Raw genomic sequence first — 26,333 nt, forward strand, 5'->3', positions numbered from 1 at the left:
CTGTACAATGTCACGAACCTCCATCCATAGTTCATCAGGCACTCTATCTGTCAGATCTAGCCCCCTAAATCTATTTCTCACTTCCACTGTATAATCATATGGGATTTGATTTAGGTCATACCTGAATAGTCTAGTGATTTTCCCTACTTTCTTCAATTTAAGTCTGAATTTGGCAATGAGGAGTTCATGGTCTGAGCCACAGTCTGCTGCTGGTCTTGTTTTTGCTGACTGTATAGAGCTTCTCCATCTTTGGCTGCAAAAAATATAATCAATCTGACTTCGGTGTTGACCATCTGGTGATGTCCATGTATAGAGTCTTCTCTTGTGTTGTTGGAAGAGGGTGTTTGTTATTACCAGTGCATTTTCTTGGCAAAACTCTATTAGTCTTTGCCCTGCTTCATTCCATATTCCAAGGCCAAATTTGCCTGTTACTCCAGGTGTTTCTTGACTTCCTACTTTTGCATTCCAGTCCCCTCTAATGAAAAGGACATCTTTTTTGGATGTTAATTCTAAAAGGTCTTTATAGAACCGTTCAACTTCAGATTCTTCAGCATTACTGGTTGGGGCATAGAAGGGGATTACTGTCATATTGAATGGTTTGCCTTGGAAATGAACAGAGATCATTCTGTCATTTTTGAGATTGCATCCAAGTACTGCATTTCAGACTCTTTTGTTGACCATGATGGCTACTCCATTTCTTTTGAGGGATTCCTCTCTGCAGTAGTAGATATAATGGTTATCTGAGTTCAATTAACCCAGTCCAGTCCATTTTAGTTTGCTGATTCCTAGAATATCAACATTCACTCTTGCCATCTCTTGTTTGACCACTTCTAATATATAGCTTATATTATGTTGAGGTATTTTTCTTCTATTCCTGCTTTCTGGAGAGTTTTTATCATAAATGGATGTTGAATTTTGTCAAAGGCTTTCTCTGCATCTATTGAGATAATCATATGGCTTTTATTTTTCAATTTGTTAATGTGGTGTATTACATTGATTTGTGGATATTGAAGAATATTTGCATCCCTGGGATAAAGTCCACTTGGTCATGATGAATGATCTTTTTAATATGTTGTTGGAGTCTGATTGCTAGAATTTTGTTAAGGGTTTTTACATCTATGTTCATCAGTGATATTGGTCTGTAGTTTTCTTTTTTTTGTGGCATCTTTGTCAGGTTTTGGTATTCGGGTGATGGTGGCCTCATAGAATGAGTTTGGAAATTTACCTTCCTCTGCAATTATCTGGAAGAGTTTGAGTAGGGTAGGTGTTAGCTGTTCTCTAAATTTTTGGTAGAATTCAGCTGTGAAGCCATCTGGACCTGGGCTTTTGTTTTCTGAAAGATTTCTGACTACAGTTTCAACTTCCGTGCTTGTGATGGGTCTGTTAAGATTTTCTATATCTTCCTGGTTCAGTTTTGGAAAGTTGTACTTTTCTAAGAATTTGTCCATTTCTTCGAAGTTGTCCATTTTATTGGCATATAAATGCTGATAATTGTCTCTTATGATCCTTTGTATTTCTGTGTTGTCTGTTGTGATACCTCCATTTTCATTTCTAATTTTATTGATTTGATTTGTCTCCCTTTGTTTCTTGATGAGTCTGGCTAATGGTTTGTCAATTTTATTTATCCTCTCAAAAAACCAGTTTTTGACTTTGTTGATTTTTGCTATGGTCTCTTTTGTTTCCTTTGCATTTATTTCTGCCCTAATTTTTAAGATTTCTTTCCTTCTACTAACCCTGGGGTTCTTCATTTCTTCCTTTTCTAGTTGCTTTAGGTGTAGAGTTAGGTTATTTATTTCACTTTTTTCTTGTTTCTTGAGGTATGCTTGTGTTGCTATGAAGCTTCCCCTTAGCACTGCTTTTACAGTGTCCCACAGGTTTTGGGTTGTTGTGTTTTCATTTTCATTCATTTCTATCCATATTTTGATTTCTTTTTTGATTTCTTCTGTGATTAGTTGGTTATTCAATAGTGTGTTGTCAACCTCCATATGTTGGAATTTTTAATAGTTTTTCCCCTGTAACTGACATCTAATCTTACTGCATTGTGGTCAGAAAAGATGCTTGGAATGATTTCTTTTTTTTTTTTTTTTAATTTACCAAGGCTAGATTTATGGCCCAGGATGTGATCTATCCTGGAGAGACCACTTCAAAACAAGGGACATATACAGACTGAAAGTGAAGGGTTGGAAAAAGATATTCCATGCAAATAGAAACCAAAAGAAAGAAGGAGTATCAATAATCATATCAGATAAAATAGACTTTAAAACAAAGGCTGTAAAAAGAGACAAAGAAGGACACAAAATAATGATCAAAGTTCAATCCAAGAAACAGATATAACAATTATAAATATATATGCACCCAACATAGGAGCACTGCAATATGTAAGACAAGTGCTAACAAGTATGAAAGGGGAAATTAACAATAATAAAATAATAGTGGGAGACTTTAATACCCACTCACAGCTATGGATAGATCAACTAAACAGAAAATTAACAAGGAAACACAAACTTTAAATGATACAATAGACCAGTTAGATCTAATTGATATCTATAGGACATTTCAACCCTAAAAAGTGTTTTGTATATTTGAAAAGAAGTCCTTATCAGATAAAGGTTTTGCATATAATTTTCTCCTAGGCTATGTCATATCTTCCCATCATGAGTAACTTCCACAGAAAAGACTATTTAATTTTAATCATGTTCAATTTATTTTTTCATGGGCTGTGATTTTAGTGTAGTATTTAAAAAGTTATCACATTTGAGGTCACCTACATTTTTTCCATTTTAATCTTCCAGGCATTTTATAGTTTTGTATTTTACTGCTATATCTATGCTCCATTTTCAGTTAATTATTATGAATGTTTTAAAGTCTAGGGAGCTGTGTCTAGAATTATTTTCTTACATGTAGATGTCCATTTTTTCTAGGAGCAATTATTTAAGAAAATATCTTTTCTTCGTTGAATTACTTGTCCTTACTTTTTTGTCAAAGATCAATTGACTATGTTTGTTTTTGTCTATTTCTGGTGTCTATTCTGTTCTATTCATGTTTTTGTTATTCTTTCCCTAATATGACAATTTCATAATTTCCATAAACTTATAGGAATATTTGAAGTCAGGTTCTGACTGTTTTTCCTCTATGGATATTGTTTTAAGCATTCAAATTTATGATTATGACTTACTCATCATTGGAATAGCTACATAAAGTTAGAAATGAGTACACATTATTATCATTTATCGCAGTACAGTCTATCCTATATACACCTCTTAACATTATCTAGAAAAGTTTGGTAATATTGGAATTTTTTTTTCCATAAATGCCTTGTAGAAATCTCTGCTTAAAGCTTTCTAGCTTTAAGAGTTATTTGTGTAAAAGTTCATTACTGATTTCAGTTTTCTGAAGTTTATAGGCACATTCATTTACATGTATTCATGTGTCAGTAATGCAAATTTTGGTTTCTAGTATTTGTCCACTTAATTTTGATATTCAAATATTTGGCATAAAATTTCATTTAATATTTAATAACTGATTTTGTGTCTTTGCCATCTGTTCTGATATCCTTTTTTTGTTGCTAATATTTGCATATTCACTGTCATCTTCATTATTTTTAAAACAATTTTAGTATTATCACAGCTTTACAAAGACATTTTTGAGCAAGATGTTGAGTTAATTAAAATTTGGCCTTTCTAACATAGTCCAATGCTTGTTCAGTTTTTGTAAATACTTTATGTGTGCATGAAATAAATAACCATGTTATCATAATTGGATGCATTTTTCATATATGCATGTTAGATCAACCTTTAATTTGCATTGTGTAATTCTGTTATAATTTTGCCTTCTATCAATTACCAAAAAATGAATTAAAATCTCCCAATGTGATTGGGGATTTGTCTCTTACTCTTTATAGTTTCTCTCTCTTGCTCCTTGTTTTCCTCCTTCTCTCTATTTCTTTCTCATTCTTTGTCTCTTTCTCTGTGTATGTATTTATATCTCTGTGTGGGTGTGCTCAGTTGCTCAGTCATGTCTGACTCTTTGTGACTCCATGGACTGTAGCTTGCCAGGCTACTCTGCCCATGAAATTTTTCCAAGCAAGAATGGTAGAGCAGGTTGCCATTTCCTACTCCAGGGGATCTTTCCATCCCAGGGATTGAACTCGCATCTGTTGCACCTTCTGCATTAGCAGGTGGATTCTTCACCGCTGCACCACCTGGGAAGCTATATCTATATCTATAGTGAGATAGATATAGATTGTCATTATAGTTCTCATTATATATATATATACACATATTTATATTTATATGCAAGCATATATGCCTACCAGGCTCCCCTATCCATGGGATTCTCCAGGCAATAGTAATGGAGTGGGTTGCCATGCCCTCCTCCAGGGGATCTTCCTGACTTAGGGATCAAACCTGCATCTCCTACATCTCCTGTATTAAAAGACAAGTTATTTGCCACTAGCACCACCTCATATATTGTGGCTGAATAATATTCTATTATATGTGTATATATATATACATGTATGCATATATATCACAGCTTCTTTCCCATTCATCCATCAATGAACACTTGTTTCCAAGTCTTGGTTATTGCAAATAGTGTTGCTATAAACATGAGGGGGCAGATACCTTTTTGAAATATATTTTTATTTACTTTGGGTATATTCCCAGAAGTAAAATTGCTAGATCATATAGGAGTTCTATTTTTAATTTTTTGAGGATCATCCATACTCTTTTCCATAGTGGCTGCACAAATTTACAATCCAACCACAGTACGTAGCATTTCCCATTGTCCACATCTCTTGTCTTTTTAATGATGATCTTCCTAACAAGACTGAGTTGATGTCTCATTGTGGTCTTAATTTTCATTTTTCTAATAACTAGTGATGTTTAATATCTTTTCATGTATCCATTGGCCTTTTATATAGATTCTTTGGAAAAATACCTCTTCAGACTTTTTACCCATTTTTAAGTGGATTAGTTTGTTTTTTGGTTTTGTTTTTAATTTTTTGTTATTGATTTGTAAAAGCTTTGGATGTTCACTTCTTATCAGATATATGACTTGTAAATATATGACTTTTCCATTCTTTAGATTGTCTTTTCACTCTGCTGGTGGTTACTTTTACTGTGCAGAATTTGTTTAAGTTTGATGTAGTCCTATGACATATCATTTTTGAATTATTATTTATGAGATATCTTTGAGGGCTGGGATAAAGATAATGTCTTCAAGAAAGTATTTGGATATGCTTCTTGTAGACTCAAACCAATACATATTTAGTTTATAATTTATAACTTGAAGTTCATGGGACCCTGGTGATGCAAGCTTGAGCTATAAATCAGTGTGCATGCCAAAAGTATCTGCTACTTCTTAAAAACAGTTTTCTTCTTCCTGCTGTATATAAAAACAAAGAATATAAATGTCCAAGTATTTACTACTAGTCCAGTTGTCTCAAGAGCACATATCCCTTGAGGATCCAGACTAAATATGGGGAAGATCTCTTTTAGGCTACTCAATTTGGTAGTATATGAACTATGATTTCTAAACTCCTTACTCTACAAGGCCATCAAAATTATAATACATTTATTTTTAATATTGGCAAGTTCTCTCAGGAAAAATGTGGTTTTTCTGCCTTTCCTTCCTCTCTGTAATCTAGCTTTCTCTTAATTGTAACCTTTTATAAAGCCCCTATGATTTTAAAAAGACTTTTAAATTGCCCATCCACATTTCTATTTGTTTTCAGTAGGAGATTTGGTTTAAATATTCTAGTACATTCTATTCTTGAAAATTAATACCTTAAATGAAAATCTTGTTCACATTCACCTGGAACAAAATCTGAAAAGAGGCAAATATGCTAATTCCTGGGCAGTGGCTGATTATCCAGCCAGATGATAAGTAACCTGTCTGTAGCAAAAGTAGATAACTAATGTCAAAGATGTTTTGGAAAAAAATAAACTAAATAGACCTCTTTAATTACCTCAGCATTAAAACTCGTTGACTGAGTATGTGTATCAAGAGATTTAAATGACATAATATGTTCTTAAAATCTGCTAGAGAACGTGACCATTCTTAGATTAATAAGCTTGTGAACAGAATGTGAATTGTGATTTGAGGGAATTAATAATTTTGACTACTAATGGGATACTTTTATGACAGGTATCTTTAACTCTGCTTCAAAAAGTTTGCACAATTTCAATTTTCTTGAAACAATTCCCTCAAACATGAACCCCCAATATATTATAGTGGTCAGTGATTTGTCTTACATGTAATAAGTAATTATTTTGTAATTTTATTTAGTTTGATTTCTTTTGCACTATTAAGATCTGGACATCCATTGAAGATCATTATGATGTGTAGCATTGTACCTAAAAAATAATTCATATCACAGCAGAAAGCTAGTTCTTGTGAATTATATGCTTTCTAACATTTACCTTGACAGTGGAGGCCATTTTATTTTAATATAAAATGTTAGTATGGCTTTGAAAATCAAGCCACAGCATAAACAATGTGACAACAAATTGAGATTTTTGAGGCTTTCCAGCAGAACGTAGAATATGCTATAATAGATTTGTAACTTACATATGATTGTGTTCCTCCCATGTCAAGAGTACATCTTGCTGGGTACCAAGAAAAAAGGGTAGATGAAGGGTCTATTATTATTATTCCTAAATATATTCCCTAAATATTAACTTTCATATCAGTATACAATGGGATATGTTGGCATAAATAATTTCAGGAATACTTTCACCAGAGATAGCTTCTGAGACAGCAACTTGGCCATTCTTAAGTCTTCAGGGCCCCAGGTGAGCTGGGCAAAGCTGAGGTGATTGCAGCTATTTGTTCAGATTTACACATGGAAGTAGAAATGCTATCTGCAGTAAACACTGAGAAGCCCGCCAGGCTTCTCTGCCTATGGGATTTCCCAGGCAAGCATACTGGAGAGGGTTGCCATTTTCTTCTCCAGAGGATCTTCCTGACCCAGAGAATGAATCCACGTCTCCTGCATTGCAGGTGTAATCTTTACTGCTGAGCCACCAGGGAAGCGTGGTATTATTGACAGAGAGTGAAATATAATATTTTAAGAATGGCAGCATCGGAGTAGTTGACCATCTTTCATGGTGGTTCATGTTCTGGCAAACAATACAGAATTCTTACGACCTTTCTGACTTTGAAGTAAGTGTGGCTTAGACAGTGGAGAACTCATTTATGCTTATGAATGTCTCCAAGAATTGGAGACCAAATTTAAAACTACCATAATGGACATTATATTTTTATATATGAATCATAGTGATTCTGTTTCTCTAAAAAATCTTGTTACAGACTTTATTACTGAAGATGGTTCAAAGTACAGGATTTTTAAGATGATTTTTCTGAATTTGCTTTGAGGTATGTGGAATTGCCTCTCTACCCTGATTAGATTAAAAGATGGCAGTGACTAATTCTATAGCAAAGAGAACACTAACAGCCTATGGTATGAACTGGTCATAGATATGCAAAATGTTTATGTTACATAACACTAATCTGTCACTTATAAGAAACAAGGAGATGAATGACTGTGTGTGCCCAGAGGGAAAACCCTATCTCCTATGGCTTCAATACTGTAATTGCTGAAAATCAAACACAGAGTCTCATCCTGCAACTTGGTAAAATACATGCAAATTGAGCTCCAAGCTTGGCAGGGTGTTTATTTTTATTTATTTATTTTAAAATTTATCTTTAATTTAGGAAAAATTGTTTTATAAAGTTGTATCGGTTTTTGGAATACAAAATGCAAATTGTCCATAATTATTCATATATCACTTCCCTCTTGAGCCTCCCTCCTCTTCCCGATTCCACCCCTCTAGGTAATCAGTGAGAGAGCCAGGCTGGGCTCCCTGTGTTATACAACTTCTCATAAGCTACCTATTTTACACATGGTAGTGTGTACTTGCTGATGCTACTTTCTCCATTCTTTCCACTCTCTTCTCCCTGTGCACTGTGTCCACAAGTGCATTCTCTATATATGAGTTCTCAATTCCTTTTCTGAAAATAGGTTCATCAATACCATTTTTCTAAATTTCATATGTAGGTGTTAATATATTTTATTTTTTTTTCTCTTTCTGATTTACTTCACTCTGTATAACAGGCTCTCGTTTCATCCACCTCACTAGAATCGACTCAAATCCATTCTTTTTATAGCTGAGTAATATTCTATTCTATATGTGTACTATATCTTCTTTATCCATGCAGCTGTCGATAGACCTATTTCCTAGTTATTGTAAATAGTGTTGCTATGAACATTGGGGTACATGTGTCTTTTTCAATTATGGCTTTCTCAGGGTATATACCCAGTAGTGGGATTACTGGGTCCTGCTGCTGCTGCTGCTGCTAAGTCGCTTCAGTCGTGTCCAACTCTGGGCGACCCCATAGACAGCCTCCTACCAGGCTCCTCTGTCCCTGGGATTCTCCAGGCAAGAACATTGGAGTGGATTGCCATTTCCTTCTCCAATGCATGAAAGTGAAAAGTGAAAGTGAAGTCGCTCAGTCATGTCCAACTCTTAGCGACCCCATGGACTGCAGCCTACCAGGCTCCTCCATCCATGGGAGTTTCCAGGCCAGAGTACTGGAGTAGGGTGCCATTGCCTTCTCTGTTACTGGGTCCTATTGTAGTTTTATTCCTAGTTTTTCAAGGAATCTCCATACTGTTCTCTATAGTAGCTGTATCAACTTATATTCCCACCAACAGTGCAAAAGTGTTCCCTTTTCTCACATCTTCTCTAGCATTTATTGTTTGCAGGTTTTTTTTTTTTTTTTTTGATGATGTCCATTCTCTCTGTTCTGAGGTGATATCTCATTGTAGTTTTAATTTCCATTTCCCTAATAATGAGTGAGTTTGAACATCTTTTCATGTATTTATTTGCCATCTGTATGTCTTCTTTGGAGAAAAGTCTCTATAAATCTTCTGCCCATTTTTTTTTTTTTTTTTTTAATTTGGGCTTTTTTTCTTTTTTTTTTTTTTTAATTTAATTTTATTTTTAAACTTTACATAATTGTATTAGTTTTGCCAAATATCAAACGGAATCCGCCACAGGTATACATGTGTGCCCCACCCTGAACCCTCCTCCCTCCTCCCTCCCCATACCATCCCTCTGGGTCGTCCCAGTGCACTAGCCCCAAGCATCTAGTATCATGCATCGAACCTGGACTGGCAACTCGTTTCATACATGATATTTTACATGTTTCAATGTCCTTCTCCCAAATCTTCCCACCCTCACCCTCTCCCACAGAGTCCATAAGACTGTTCTATACATCAGTGTCTCTTTTGCTGTCTCGTACACAGGGTTATTGTTACCATCTTTCTAAATTCCATATATATGCGTTAGTATACTGTATTGGTGTTTTTCTTTCTGGCTTACTTCACTCTGTATAATAGGCTCCAGTTTCATCCACCTCATTAGAACTGATTCAAATGTATTCTTTTTAATGGCTGATCCATTGTGTATATGTACCACAGCTTTCTTATCCATTCATCTGCTGATGGACATCTAGGTTGCTTCCATGTCCTGGCTATTATAAACAGTGCTGTGATGAACATTGGGGTACACGTGTCTGATACTGAGTTGTATGAGGTGTTTACGCATTTTGGAGACTTTGTCAGTTGTTTAGTTTGCAATTATTTTATCCCATTTTGAGTGTTGTCTTTTAACCTTGTTTATTGCTTCCTTTGCTATGAAAAAGCTTGTAAGTTTATCTAGCTCCATTTGTTTATTTTTGTTTTTATTTGCATTACTCTAGGAGGTTGCAGGTCAGAAAGCAACAGTTAGAACTGGACATGGAACAACAGACTGGTTCCAAATGGGAAAAGGAGTATGTCAAAGCTGTATATTGTCACCCTGCTTATTTAACTTATATGCAGAGTACATTATGAGAAATGCTGGGCTGGAAGAAGCACAAGCTGGAATTATGATTGCCGGGAGAAATACCAATAACCTGAGATATGAGGATGACACCACCCTTTTGGCAGAAAGTGAAGAAGAACTAAAGAGCCTCTTGATGAAAGTGAAAGAGGAGAATGAAAAAGTTTGCTTAAAGCTCAACATTCAGAAAACAAAGATTATGGCATCTGCTCTCATCACTTCATGGGAAATAGATGGGGAAACAGTGTCAAATTTTATTTTGGGGGGGGGGGCTCCAAAATCACTGCAGTTGGTGATTGCAGCCATGAAATTAAAAGACGCTTACTCCTTGGAAGGAAAGTTATGACCAACCTAGATAGCATATTCAAAAGCAGAGACATTACTTTGCCAACAAAGGTCTATCTAGTCAAGGCTATGGTTTTTCCAGTGGTCATGTATGGATGTGAGAGTTGGACTGTGAAGAAAGCTGAGCACCAAAGAATTGATGCTTTTGAATTATGGTGTTGGAGAAGACTCTTGAGAGTCCCTTGGACTGCAAGGAGATCCAACCAGTCCATTCTGAAGGAGATCAGCCCTGGGATTTCTTTGGAAGGAATGATGCTAAAGCTGAAACTCCAGTACTTTGGCCACGTCATGCGAAGAGTTGACTCATTGGAAAAGAGTCTGATGCTGGGAGGGATTGGGGGCAGGAGGAGAAGGGGATGACAGAGGATGAGATGGCTGGATGGCATCACTCACTTGATGGACGTGAGTCTGAGTGAACTCTGGGAGTTGGTGATGGACAGGGAGGCCTGGCGTGCTGCAATTCATGGGGTCGCAAAGAGTCAGACACGACTGAGTTACTGAACTGAAATTATAACATCCTGATAATTATAGCTTTGTAGTTTAGTCTGAAGTCAAGAATGTTGATTCTTCCAGCTCTATATATCTTTGTCAAGATCGCCTTGGCTATGCCAGATCTTTTGTGTTTCCACACAAATTGTGAATTTTTTTTTCTAGTTCAGTGAAAAATATCATTGGTAGTTTGATATGGATTGCATTCAATCTGTAGATTGCTTTGGGTAATGTGGTTATTTTTGTGATATTGATTCTTCCAATCCAAGAACATGGTATACCTCTCCATCTGTTTCTATTCTCTGTATTTTCCTTACTCAGCATCTTATAGTTTTATGCATACAGGTTTTTTGTCTCTTTAGGTAGGTTTATTATTAGATATTTTATTCTTCTTTTTTTGCAATTACAAATGCAATTGTTTTCTGAATTTCTCTTTATGATTTATCTTTGCTAGTGTATATAATACAAGGGATTTCTGTGTATTAATTTTATATCCTGTGACTATACATTATTCACTAATTAGCTGTAGTAAATGTCTGGTGGCATCTTTAGGGTTTTCTATGTAGAGTATCATGTCATCTTCAAATAATGAGTTTTCCTTCATTTTTTTTCCAATATGGATTAATTTTATTTATTTTTCTTCTCTAATTGCTTCAGCTATGAGGTTCAAAAGTATGTTGAATAATAGTGGTGGGTGTGGGCACCCTTGTCTTGTTCCTGATCTTAGAGGAAATGCTTTCAGGTTTTTAACATTGAGAATAATGTTTGCTGTGGGTTTAATGTATATGGTCTTTCTTATGTTGAGATAGGTTCCTTTTAAGCCTCTTTTCTGGAGAGATTTTTATCATTAACCAGTGTTGAATTTTGTTGAAAGCTATCTCTGCATCTATTGAGATAATAATGTTTTTGTTTTTGTTTTTAATCTTTTGATTTCTTAATATGGTGTACCACATTGATTTGCATTTGCTGAAGAATCCTTGGATCCCTGGGATAATTCCCACTTGATCATGATATATGATCATTTTAACATGCTGTTCGTTTCACTAGAATTTTGCTGGAGTTTTGCATCTATATTCATCAGAGCTATTGGTCTGTAATTTTTCTTTGGCGGTATATTTGTCTGGTTTTATACCAGGGTGATGGTGTCTTTCTAGAGAGGTTTCCTTCCTCTGCAATTTTCTGGAAGATTTTAAACAGGACAGGTGTTAACTTTTCTCTAAACTTTTGGTAAAATTTGCTTGTGAAACCATCTGGCTATGTGCTTTTTAGGGAAGATTTTTTTATTGCAATTTCAATTTCCATGCTTGTGATTGGACTGTTCATATTTTCTATTTCTTCTTGCATCAGCTTTTGGCAGGTTATACTTTTCTAAATACTTTTCCATATCTTCTAGGTTGTCCATTTTATTGGCATACTTTCTCATACTATTATTTTATGATCCTTTGAATTTGTGTGTTATCTGCTCTAACTTCTTTTTCATTTATAATTTTATTGATTTGAGTCTTTTTTTTTTTTCCTTGATGAGTCTGGCTAATGATTTGTCAATTTTATCTTTTCAAAGAACCAACGTTTTGTTTTAATGATCTATGCTATTGTTTTCTTTGTTTCTTTTTCATTTATTTCTACGCTGATCTTTACGATTTCTTTCCTTCTATTACCTTTGGGTTTTTTTGTTCTTCTTTCTCTAGCTGCTTAAGGTGTAACATTAGTTTGTTTATTTGTAATTTCTCTTGTTTCTTTAGATAAGCTTGTATGGCTATAAATTTCCCTTTTAACATTGTTTTTATTGCATCCTATAACCTTCCAGTTGACATTTTCTTTAATTCATTGTCTATATAGCTTTTGATTTCCTCTTTCATTTCTTTATTACTTCTTGGTTATTCAGAAGTATATTGTTTAGCCTCCATGTATTTCTACTTTTTATGTTTTTTTTTTTTTTTTTCCTATGAGTGTGTGCTCAGTTGCTCAGTCATGTCCAACTCCTTGTGACCCCATGAAATGTAGCCCACCAGGCTCCTCTGGCAATAGGATTTCCCCAGAAAGGGTACTGAAAAATGTTTCCATTTCCTCCTCCAGGGAATCTCCTGACCCAGGGATCAAATTCACATCTCCAGGGTCTCCTATATTTTTCCCGTAGCTGATGTGTAATCTTATAGCCTTGTGGCCAGAAAAGATCCTTGAAATAATTTCAATTATATTTTTTGAAACTTACCAAGGCTTGATTTGTGACCCAAGATGTGATATATCCTAGAGAATATTCCATGTGCACCTGAGGAAAAAAAGTGAAATCTACTCTTTTTTGGATGAAATGCCCTGTAGATATCAATTATGTCCATCTGGTCCAATGTATCATTTAAAGCTTCCGTTTCCTTATTAATTTTCTGTCTGGATGATCTGTCCATTAGTGGGAGTGATTTTTAACCCATTATTGTGTTACTGTCAATTTCCTCTTTAATATTAGTTAGCATTTGCCTTATGTATTAAGGTGCTCCAATGTTGGGTACATATATATTTATAGTTGTTATATCTTCTTGGATTGATTCTTTGATCATTAAATAATGTTTTCCTTTGTCTTTTGTAGCAGATTTTATTTTAAAGTCATTTTATCTGATAAGAGCATTTCTTCTCCCACTTTCTTTTGATGTCCATTTGCATGCTCTTTTTCCAGCCCCTCACTTTCAGTCTGTAAGTGTCCATAGGTCTGAAGTGGGTCTCTTGTAGACAGCATATATAGAGGTCTTTTTTCATATCCATTCAGCCAACCTGTGTCTTTTGATTGGAACATTTAATCCACCTGCATTTAAGGTAACTATTGGTAAGTGTGCTCCTATTGGGTTTCCCTGATAGCTCAGTTCATTAAGAATTCACCTGCAATGCAAGAGAACCTGATTTTATTCCTGGGTCAGGAAGATCTGCTAGAGAAAGGATAGGCTACCCACTACAGTAATCTTGAGTTTCCCCTGTGTCTCAGCTAGCATAATTCACCTGCAATGTGGAAGACCTGAGTTTTAACCCTGGGTTGGAAAGATCCCCTGGAGAAGGAAAAAGCTACCCACTCCAGTATTCTGGCCTGGAGAATTCCATGGACTGTATAGTCCATGGGGTCACAAATAGCTGGACATGACAGCAATTTCACTTCACTTCACCTGATCCTATTGTCATTTACTTTATTGCTTTGGCTATGATTTTTAGACCTTTTATTTTCTTTTTTTTTTTCTGTCTAGAGAAGTCCCTTTGACATTTATTGTAAAGCTACTTTGAATTCACTTAACTTTCACTTATCTGCAAAGCTTTTGATTTCTCCTTTGAATCGGAATGATATTCTTCCTGGGTAAAATAATTTTGGTTGTAGGTTTTTTCCTCTCATCACTCTAAGTATATCCTGCCACTCCCTTCTGGTCTGGAATTTCCATTGAATGATCAGCTGATAACCTAATGAAGATCCCCTTATGTTATTTGCTAACTTTCCCTTGAAAGTGAAGTTGCTCAGTCGTGTCTGACTGTTTGTGACCCCATGGACTGTAGCCTACCAGGCTCCTCTGTCCATGGGATTTTCCAGGCAAGAGTTCTGGAGTGGGTTGCCATTTCCTTCTCCAGAGTATCTTCCCGAACTGGGGATCGAACCAGGGTCTCCTGCATTGTAGGCAGATGCTTTTACCGTCTGAGCCACCATTTTTGCTCTGTGTTTAATCTTCATTAGCTTGATTAATATGTATTTTGGTGTGTTTCTCTTTGTGTTTATCTTGTATGGGCTACTCTGAGCTTTCTGTACTTGGGTAGTTATTTCCTTTCCCATGTTAAGGACACTTTTGACTATAATCTCCTCAAAATTTTCTTATACCCTTTCTTTTTCTCTTCTTCTTCTGGGCCCTCTGTAATTTGAATGTTGGTGTACTTAATGTTGTACCAGAGGTCTCTGAAACTGCTCTCATTTCTTTCTGTTTCTTTTTTCTTTATTTTGTGCTTCTCTACCATTCTGTCTTCCTGCTCACTTATCCATTCTCCTGCCTCAGTTATTCCGCTATTGGTTCTCTCTAGTGTATTTTTAAACTGTTATTCTGTTTTTTATTGCTGATTGCCATATATACATTCTAAGTCCTTGTTAAACGTTTCCTTTATCTTCTCAATTCATGCATCCATTCTATTTATCTCTGCCTTCATTTTATTTCCAAGATTTTGGATCATCTTTACTATTATTACTCTTAATTCTTTTTTTCAGGTAGACTGCCTACTTCCTCTTCATTTGTTTGGTCTTGTGAATTTTTACCATGTTCTTTCATTGGCTACATGTTTCTGTCATTTCATTTTGTCAGTTTACTGTCTTTAGGGTCTCCTTTCTACAAGCTGGGGAGTTGTAGTTCCTCTTATGAGTGAAATCCGCCCCCTCATAGGTAAATTTGGACCAGTGCCTTGTGAAAGTTTCCTGGTTGAGTGACTTGTGCCTATGTTCTGGTGAAAGGAGCTTAATTTTGTCTCTCTGAAAGGCAGTTTCATGTCCAATAGTGTGTTCTGGGGTGTCTATGGGCTTCAGATCACCTGTATGCTAATGGGCAGGGTTGTGTTCTTATTTTGCTCAAAGTTTGGCATGATGCATCCAGCACTGGAAATTGTGGGTCTTTGGGTGGGGTCTGGTTTTAGTGTTGAGAAGGAGGCCTTTGGGAGAGCTTTCACTGATTAAGGATCTATTGGGTCAGGAATCATTTGCTGGTCCAAAGTCCTGGACTTGGGTCTCCCACCATGGAAGTTCAGGCCCAACCCCTTACTATAGCACCAAGACTTCACAGCCCATGCAGTACAGAAGACAAAACTCCAAGACTCATGGTGAAAGCATTACTCAATATCCAATAACATCTAAAGAAACCCAAATATTTCTTTCTACAAAAAGAAATTAAGAGAGTAAAAAGAGAGAGAAAAAAATAAAAACAGAAATCAAAAATGAAGAGAGTAATCAAGCCCATAAGCAAACCCATAAGTGAAAATGAACACTAAAAACTAGACCAGTAAAAATACAAAATCAAAAATATGAAAAAAAACCTGCAATATAACTAAATAATATTGTAAAAATAGGAAAAATAAGTTTATTAAAAATAAGATGTTTTATAGAAAAGGAAAAAGTAAGGCTAAAATACAAATTAAAGGATTAGTAAAGAAAGAACAACATTAGTACAATATGAAACAAACAAACAAAAAACAAGAAAGAAAGAAAAAAATAGAGTGGCAATAAGAAGAATTTCCTCCCAATTCCTCCACTGTCCTCTTCATACTGCCAGACAGTTTACTTACTCTGGAAGTCCTTCAATATTTCTAGGAAGGTCTCTGAGCCTGCTGTGGGTGCTGTGCGGTGTCAATTCAGGTTAAATCTGGCCTTATTCCAGCTTGTACTTTCTCCAAAAGTCTGCAATTGCCCCCAAAGTCCACAGTCTCAAGATAATTGTGGGGTTTTAATCTGATGCACCTGTTCCTTTCTCTTCTCACACAGCCCCTGGTGCTTTGCTATGGTTCTGAGCCTACCTCTGACTGTAGGCCACTGTCTGGTATTTGTTTCCCACCCAGACCAGAGGGGATAAAAGTAATTGCTTATTACGGCTCATTTGCTCAGTTGGGCTAGGGAGAGGGAGTGATATGGCAGCCACAACTGTGGTGTTTGTGAAGTGCTTGCTGCAGCTGAGGCTTATGGGAAGCCACTATATTTGAGGTGGGTTTTACACTCTTCCAGAGGAGTTATCCAAAGGTCTTGTGTCCCTAGGCACAGCCAAGCTCCACAGGCTCCCAGGAATTTTTGGGTCATAACTTGTGCCTGCTCAACACTTGGTGGCAGCTGCTACCTCTGGGGTCAGGACTGCAGCAGCAGTGTTTTGTTCCCTACCTCTGGATCTTGCCCTGATTTTGGTAGCGGCCATCTAGTTTGCATTCCCCACTCTGGGATCATAAGCTGCAATTGCATCCAGTACTATCTCTGGCACTCATGCTGGCTTTGGTGATGACTAAGCATATCTAACTCTGAGATTTGGCAGTTCATAGCTGTTACTCATCTCACTTATGGCATTCACAAAGTTTGTTCTTGTTTTATGAAAGCAAGGAGAGTTAGAGGGCCCCCATTGCAACAATTTCTTTCAGTCCAGGTATTTCCCTGGACTCCCTCAGATGTGCTGCACTAGCTCCCTCAGAGTATCCATGACATTAAACCCCAGTCTTCTCCCTGGGGTCCGACCCCTGAAGCCTGTGTCTCAGTAGCTAGCCCCAACTCACTGCAGCGGGCATGCAAGATGCTTGGCAATGATCCCTGTGGTGGATTTTCTCCATTTTGGTTTCCAAGCATGTGCTTTCCCCTCTGAGGTTCCAAAGCCCCATCCCCACTCATGAGGTTTCCGAATATGAGAAAAATTTTCCTCCTTAACGATTCCCTTCCAAGGGCACAGGTCCCTGTCCTGACAGCCTTTACCTGTCTCCTTTTATATCTTTATCTTTTGCCCTACTTCATTCTGAGGATATTGGATTGCCATTTTGGAAGTCTAGTATCTTCTGCTAGCATTCAGGTGTTCTGTAGACATTTTCCAAATGCAGAGTTATTTTTGATATATTTATGAGGAGGAAGGTGATCTCCCCTTCTTACTCCTCCATCATCTTGAAAGTCACCCCAGGTGTTTACTTTTAAAGAGAGGGGATTGATTAGGAAATAATCTTTTAAATTAGTATGATGACATATGGGAAGACCCTGACGAACCTAGAGATATCAGGTCCCTAAATTTTGATGAGACATTTTTGCCAGTGGAAGAGGCCTCCAGACATTTAGGTATTCGCCTTTCCATCCCCACCTGCATTGTCTGAGGAAACTCTTATGGCTTCATCAGTGGTAGTGGCCACACAAGACAATGCTAATTCTCCTGAGGACCCATCCTCAGAAATCTTTTTTTTTTTTTTTTTTTTTTTTCCCTAGACCTTTAAGTAGACTCAAATCCCAACAGGCCTATAAAGGTGAGGTACAAAGTGTATTACACTACAAAGTAATCATTTGTATTTCTAATTTATATAGATAAATACAAAGAACACACATAGGAATGTATACTAAAGATGTGGCAACAGAGTAGAAGGAAGATATAGTTGGATCACATTAAATTGATGGATGTGGTTTACTGAGCAGAGATTCAGCATTTAATGTGGTAGCTCCAGGAGTTAGATAGGTTTGTAACTGTTTGGTTGGTTGCCTGATGCATGGATTGAAATGTGACCCACAGTGAGTAGACTTGAAATGCCCAATCTACCTTTGTTAATGTGGAGGAAGGGATTCATGGGCTTTGGTTCAGTTCAGTTCAGTCGCTCAGTTGTGTCCGACTCTTTGCAACCCCATGAATCACAGCATGCCAGCCCTCCCTGCCCATCACCAACTCCCGGACTTCACTCAAACTCACGTCCATCGAGTCGGTGATGCCATCCAGCCATCTCATCCTCTGTCGTCCCCTTCGCCTCCTGCCCCCAATCCCTCCCAGCATCAGAGTCTTTTCCAATGAGTCAACTCTTCACATGAGGTGGCCAAAGTACTGGAGTTTCAGCTTTAGCATCATTCCTTCCAAAGAAATCTCAGGGCTGATCTCCTTCAGAATGGACTGCTTGGATCTCCTTGCAGTCCAAGGGACTCTCAAGAGTCTTTTCCAACACCACAGTTCAAAAGCATCAATTCTTCGGCGCTCAGCCTTCTTCACAGTCCAACTCCTCACATCCATACCTGACCACAGGAAAAACCATAGCTTTGACTAGACGGACCTTTGTTGGCAAAGCAATGTCTCTACTTTTGAATATGCTATCTAGGTTGGTCATAACTTTCCTTCCAAGGAGTAAGTGTCTTTTAATTTCATGGCTGCAGTCACCATCTACAGTGATTTTGGAGCCCCCAAAAATAAAGTCTGACACTGTTTCCACTGTTTCCCCATCTATTTTCCATGAAGTGATGCGACCAGATGCCATGATCTTCATTTTCTGAATGTTAAGCTTTAAGCCAAATTTTTCACTTTCCTCTTTTACTTTCATCAAAAGGTTTTTTAGTTCCTTTCACTTTCTGCCATAAGGGTGGTGTCATCTACATATCTGAGGTTATTGATATTTCTCCTGGCAATCTGGATTCCAGCTTGTGCTTCTTCCAGCCCAGCATTTCTCATGATGTACTCTGCATATAAGTTAAATGGGGTTAAAGAGACTGAAATTTTGATGACATTTTTCATTTAAAACCTACTCATCCATATTGGGAGGTCAAAAGATAAGGCTTTCGCAAAGATTTTGAGAATTTTGTGATGGGAAGCTTAAGTGCAAAGAGAGTTATTGTATCCCCAGGTATTAGATACCATGTGGCACCATTAAACCACTAAAGGAAAGTTGGGTATGGTTACCTTAAGAGATAGGAGGGTCAAAGCAGAAATCAGAAAAGTGTGACACGTATAAACTTATGCCTTTGGTTAGTCAATCATAATGTTCCCAGAAGTGAAATAAATATTAAGACTACTAAATTCTGATTTGATCTGTAGTAGAAAAGTCCTAGATCAAGTGGACAAAATTCTAGCTTAAATCATAAAAATAATGATTTGTGATCCTTCAGTCAATTCCCAGAATTGGGTCTTTACACAATCAGAACCCCTTGAGTGATGGAGAGAATGGGTCTTCTTGAGGAAGGACCCTGGTTCATGCCCCAGTATTTATGCTGTGAATCCTTTTCCCAGCCTTTTCCAAAGGGCACTACTATCTTTTATCAGGGTAACTGTGCATTGGGGAAAAATAAATAATCAGAACTTTTGGAGACTAGTAGACACTGGGTCTGAACTGACTCTAAATCCAGAAAACAAAAAACATCTCTGTGGTTCACTACTCAGAGTAGAGGCTTAAAAAGGTTAGATAATCAATAGAGTTATAGCTCAGGTTAATTTCACAGTAGTCCTAGCATGGCCTCCAAACCCATTCTGTGGCTATTTACTCAATCCCCAACTGGATTATTGGAAAAGACACACTTAGCATTTAGTAGAAAGTCCACATCAGTTCCCTGACCTCTAGAGTGAGGGCTATGATGGTGAAAAGGGTAAAATGAAAGCCACTAGCTTGGCTCTACCTAGGAAAATAATAAATAAAAAGCAATACCACATTCTTAGATGAATAACAGAGATTAGTGTCACCGTCATGGTTTTGAAGGATGTAGTGGTGCCAATTCCCACCACATTCCTATTCATCCTCCCTAGTTGGACTGTGCAGATGATAGATGGATCTCCAATAAAGACAATGACTCTCTTAATCTAACCAGGTGGTAATTCCAATTGAAGCTGCTGTACCAGGTGTAGCTCCATTGTTGGAAAAAAAATAATACACTCCCTAGTACCTAGAATTTAGCTATTGATCTGTGAAATAGCTTTTTAAATTTTTTCTTCTTTCCTATCAATAAAACCAGCCAGAAGCAGTTCCTCCGCCCTCCCGCCCCCAGGGGGCAGGGACAATAATACACCTTCACTGTCCTATACCAAAGGTATCAACTCTCAGCCTTTGTAATAAATTAGCTTTTAGGATTCTTGATCACCTTTTCTTTTCACAAGGGGTTATGCTGATCCATTACATTGATTGAACTTAGTAAGCAAGAAGTAACAACTTATTAATTAAATGAATATTGGTAGTAGTACTTATTGCTAAGATATTTGTGCATCATGGGGTGAGAAATAAATCTGACAGAGATCAGGGGCAACTATGTCAATGAAATTTCTAGGGATATGTTGGTATAAGGTCTGCCAAGATTTTTCCCAAAGGTGAAGGAAAATTTGCTACTCTTAGTCCCTTCTATTCCCCCCAAAAAGCACAGTGCATCTCTTTGAATTTTGGAGGCAACATATCTGGGTGTGTTATGTTGACCTGTTTTATGAGTGATGTGAAAAGCTGCTAACTTTGAGTGGTGCCTAGAAAGAAGGCTCCTCATCAGGCCCAGGCTGCCAAACAAGCCGCTGTATAACTTGGGTCATATGACCCAGGAGATCCAATGGTGCCTGAAGTTTGAGTGGCAGATAGGGGTAGCATTTGGAGCCTTTGGAAGGACCCTCTAGGTGATTTTCAGACTAGGTCCTTCAAATTTTAGAGCAAAATCCTGCCGTCCTCTGCAAATAATACTTTTTGATAAACAGCTCCTTGTCTACTGGGCCTTAGTGGAATGTGAATGCTTAATTATAGGCCAAAAGTCTCATTTGCATAGCAACACTCCATCATCAAATGGAAATGGTGCATATATAATGGGGAACAGGCAGGCCCTGAAAGTGTAAGTAAGTTACATGAAGAAGTGTCCCAAGTGTCCATGATTCCCACTCCAGCCTACCACCTTCCCTCTTCCATTCTGCACACGTGGCTGCATGAGGGATTTCCTATGACCACTTGACAGAAAAAGAGAAAACTCAGATCTGCTTTACAGATAGTTTTGCACTATATACAGGTAACACCTGAAAGTGGACAACTAAATCTCTATGCCTTTTTTTGTGGGACATCTCTGAAGGACACTGGTAAAAGGAACTCCTATTAGAGGCATAACTCCAAGTGGTGCACCTCTTTGTTCATTTTATTCGGCAAAATGGATGGACAAACATGCAAGTATATATTGATTTATGGACTTCGACCAGTGGTTCTGTTGAATGGTCACAGACTTTGAAACAACATGATTGGATAACTGGTGAAAAAGATTTTTGGAAAGAGGTGTGTGGATTGATGTTTCTGAATTGGTTTAAAAAAATGTATGAGTATGTATGTGTTTTCTGTGAATGTTCACCAAAGGATGACCCTAGCTGAGGAGGATCTTAATAATCAAGTACATGGGATGACCCATTTTGTGGATCCAATTTAGCCTTTCTCAAATCAATCCCGTCATCATCCAATGTGTTCATGAATAAAGTGGTCATGGTGACAGGGATGAAAGTAATGCACTGGCTCACCAAAATATTCTTCCATTTACTAAGGCCGCCTGACTATGGCCACTGCTGAGTATCCAATCTGCCAATAGCAGAGATCAACACTAGTCTCTGATATGACATCATTCCTTGGGATGATCAGCCAGCTACCTGGTGGCAAGTTGATTACTTTGGACCACTTCCATCATGGAAGGAGCAGCCTTTTGTTCTTAATGGAATAGATACTTCTGAACACGGCCTTGCCTTCCTTACACATGTTTTGTTGCCAAAGCTAATACCCATGTAGTTACAGAATGTTTATGCAATGTCAAGTTATTTCAAACAGCATTACTTCTGTTCAAGGAACTTACTTCACAGCAAAAACAAACAAAATCCTGACGCAACAGACCCATGCTTATGGAATTCACTGTTCTTGCCATGTGAACCATGTTGAAGCAGTTGGTTTGACAGAAGCATGGAATAACCTTATGAATAGTTAGTTACAGCATTAACTAAGTGGCAATACATTACAGGGCTGAGGCAAGGTTCTCTATAGGGTTGTATATGATCTGAATCAAGGAGGGCATGGCAAGCCACTCCAGTTTACTTGCCTGGAGAATCCACATGGACAGAGGAGCCTGTCAGGCTACAGTCCGTGGGGTATCAAAGAGTAGGATATGACTGAATGACTAAGAGCAGTGCATGCTCTGAATCAGCATCTAATATATTGTGTTATTTATTTAATAGCCAGACTCCATGGGTTTAGGAATCAGGTGATGGAAATTGGAGCTGCACCATTTACTATTATTATTTTTCCTTCAAGTTTCCATTACTTTATACTCTGCCAAGCTTGAGGTCTTAGTTCCAAAGGTGGAAAAGCTTTCCATCAAGAGACACAAAAATGATTCCATTACTCTGAAATTTAAGACTGCTGCCTGGCACTGTGGCTTTCTCACACCTCTGAATCAAGTAAGGAATGTAAAGTAGTTACTGTGCTGGCTTCTGTCTATTAATGAGGAAATTGGACTGCTACTCCTCAGTGGAGTAAAAAAGAATATGATCAGAGTACAAGAAATTTCTTGAGGGTATCTCTCAGTATTACTATGCTATGTGATTAAGATCAACAGAGAAAAAATGTAAACCAATCCAAGAAGGGCCACTAGTGACCCAGATCTTTGAGAACAAATTTGTGGGTCACCTTACGAGGTAAAGAATCATGATTAAAAATGATGCTTGATGAAGGCAAAGAGACTACAAACTGGATTATAGAAAAAGTAATTACAATGAGAAGTTGAAACCGCATGAACAGTTACAATTATTGCAGTTCAATTGCTAAGTGGTTGTCCAACTCTTTGCAACCTCATGGACTGCAGTACATAGGCCTTTCTACTTCCACTATCTCCCAGTTTGATCAAATTTGTGTCCATTGAGTGCATGCCTGCTCTTCTTCTTCAATTATTTTGGACTTTTTGCAACCTCATGGACCAAAGTCCACCACACACCTCTGTCCATGGGATTTTCCAGGCAAGAATGCTGGAGTGGGTTGCCACACTCTCCTCCAGGAGATCCTACCAACCTGGGATGAAGCTCACTCCTCCTACACTGCGCACATATTCTTTACAGGTGAATCACCTAGGAAGCCCCATCTATTGAATAGGTGATGCTCTCTAAACAACTCTTCCTCTGCCACCCTCTTCTCCTTTTGCCTTCACTCTTTCCCAGGCTCAGGGTCTTTTCCAATGAGCTGGCTTTTCACATCAGGTGGTCAAATTATTGAAGCTTCACTTTCAGCATCAATCCTTCCAAATAATATTCACTGTTGATTTCTTTTAGAATGAACTGGTTTGATCACCTTGGAGTCCGGGACTCTCATGAGTTTTCTCCAGCTTCACAATCTGGAGCTTCACAATCAAAAGCATCAAATCTTCGGCATTCTGCCTTCTTTATAGTCACATCTGAACATGACTGCTGGAAAAACCATAGTTTTGGGTATATGGATCTTTGTTGACATAATGATGTCTCTGCTTTTTAATACAGTGCCTAGGTTTGTCACAGTTTTCCTTTTAAGGAACAAGCGTCTTTTAATTTCATGGCTGCAGTCGCCATCCACAGTAAATTTGGATAGAAAATAAAATCTATCACTGCTTCCACTTTTTTCCATTCTGTTTGCCATGAAGTGATGGGACATAATGCCATTATCTTATTATTATTATTATTATTATTTTAATGTTGACTTTCAAGCCAGCTTTTTCACTCTTCTCTTTCACCCTTCTCTTTCACCCTCCTCAAGAGATTCTTTAATTCCTCTTCACTTTCTACCATTAGAGTTATGTCACCTGCATATCTGAGCTTGTTGATATTTCTCCCAGAAATCTTGATTTCAGCTTGTGATTCCTCCAGCCTGGCATTTCTCAAGGTGTACACTGTGTGTAAGTTAAATAAGCAGGGTGACAAGATACAGCCTTGTCATATTCCTTTCTCACCATTGAACCAGTCCATTGTTCACTGTCCCATGCTAACTGTTGCTTCTTGACCCATATATAAGTTTCCCAGGAGATAGTTACTGTTTGTGGTACTCCTGTCTCTTCAAGAATTTTCCAGTTTGTTGTGATCCACACAGTCAAAGGTTTTAGTATAGTCAATGAAGCAGAAGTAGATGTTTTTCTGGAACTCCATTGCTTTTTCCATGATCCAATGAAGATTGTCAATTTGATCTCTGGTTCCTCTATCTCTTTGAAACCCAGGTGTTACACCTGGAAGTATTCATTTCACATATTGCTAAAGCCTAGCTTGAAGAATTTTGAGAATAATCTTGCTAGCACATGAAATGAGTGCAATTGTACAGTAATTTAAACATTCTTAGGCATTGCCCTTCTTTGAGATCGGAATGAAAACTCACCTTTTCCAGTCCTGTGGCCACTGCTATGTTTTCCAAATTTACTGACATATTGAGTGCAGTACTTGAATAGCATTATCTTTTAGGATTCTAAGTAACTCAGCTGGAATTCCATCACCACTACTAGCTTGTTCCTATTAATGTTTCCTAAGGTCCACTTGACTTCACATTACAGGATGTCTGACCCTAGGTGAGTAACCACACCATCTTGGTTATCCAGGTCATTAAGTTTTTTTTTTTTTTTTTTTGGTATAGTTCTTTATGTATTCTTGCCATTTCTTCTTCTTTTTTTTTTTTTTTTTTTTTCAGTGTGTGCTTTATTTTTTTTTTATTTTTTTTAAATTCTATTTTACTTTTAAACTTTACATAATTGTATTAGTTTTGCCAAATATCAAAATGAATCTTCTTAATCTCTTCTGTTTCTATTTAAGTCTTTAATATTTTTGTCCTTTATCATGCTCATCCTAGCTTGAAATATTCCCTTTTTACCTCCTTGAAGGGAGGAGGTAAAGTTTTCTTGAAGAGATCTCTAGTCTTGCCCAGTCTATTGTTTTCCTCTGTTTCTCTGCATTGCTCATTTAAGAAGGTCTTCTTATCTCTCCTTGATATTCTCTGGTACTCTGCATTCAGTTGGGTATATACTTCCCTTTCTCTCTTGCTTCCCTTTTTGTTTCTCTTCTCTTCTTAGCTATTTGTAAAGCCTCCTCAGACGACCACTTTGTCTTCTTGCATTTCTTTGTCTTGGGGTTAGTTTTGGTCACTGAGTCCTATACAATATTACAAACTTCTGTTCATAGATCTTCAGGCACTCTGTCTACTTGATTTAATTCCTTAAATCTATTTGCCATCTTCACAGTATAATCATAAGGGATTTAAGCCTGCAGTTTACAATAAAGAGCTCATGATCTTAAGCCACAGTCAGCTTAATGTATTATTTTTTGCTGACTGTATAGACCTTGTCCATTTTTCTCTTCAAATAACAGAATCAGTCTGATTTGGGTATTGACCATATGGTGATGTTAATGTATAGAGTCATCTCTTGGGTTGTTGGAAAAGGGTGTTTGCTATGACTAGCATATTCTCTTGATAAAACTCTGCTAGCCTTTGCCCTGCTTCATTTTGTACTCTAAGGTCAAACTTGCTTGTTATTTTGGCTATCTCTTCACTTCCTACTTTTTCTTTCCTATCCTTTCCAATGAAAAAGGCATAGTTTTTTGGTTTTAGTTCTGTAAAGTGTTGTAGATCTTCATAGAAACAGTCAGCTTCAGCTTTTTCAGCATCAGTGACTGGGGCATAGATTTGAATTACTATGATGTTAAATGGTTTGTCATGGAAATGAACCAAGATCATTCTATCATTTTTTTCAGCTTGCACCCAAGTATCGCATCTTGGACTCTGTTGTTGACTATGAGTGCTATTCTGTTTCTTCTAAAGGGGTTATTGCCCACAGTAATAGATATAATTGTCATCTGAATTAAATTTGCCTATTCCCTCCAAGCATTCTCTGGTGACTGAGATGGTAAAGAATCTGCCTGCAATACAGGACACCCAGGTTCGATCCCTGGGTTGGGAAGATCCTCTGGAGAAAGGAATGGCAACTCACTCCAGTATATTCTTGCCTGAAGAATTCCATGGGCAGAGGAGCCTGGTGGGCTACAGTCCATGGGATCCCAAAGCATTGGACATGACTGAACAACTAACACTTTTGCTTTCATTCCCTTCCATTTTAGTTCACTATTTCCTAAGATGACGATATTCAATTTTGCCATCTCCTGCTTGACCATGTCCAATTACTGCATCCAAGTTACCACAATCAGGACTGTA

This window comes from Bubalus kerabau, chromosome 12 (assembly GCF_029407905.1).
Source record: "Bubalus kerabau isolate K-KA32 ecotype Philippines breed swamp buffalo chromosome 12, PCC_UOA_SB_1v2, whole genome shotgun sequence".
NCBI classification, from domain to species: Eukaryota; Metazoa; Chordata; class Mammalia; order Artiodactyla; family Bovidae; genus Bubalus; species Bubalus kerabau.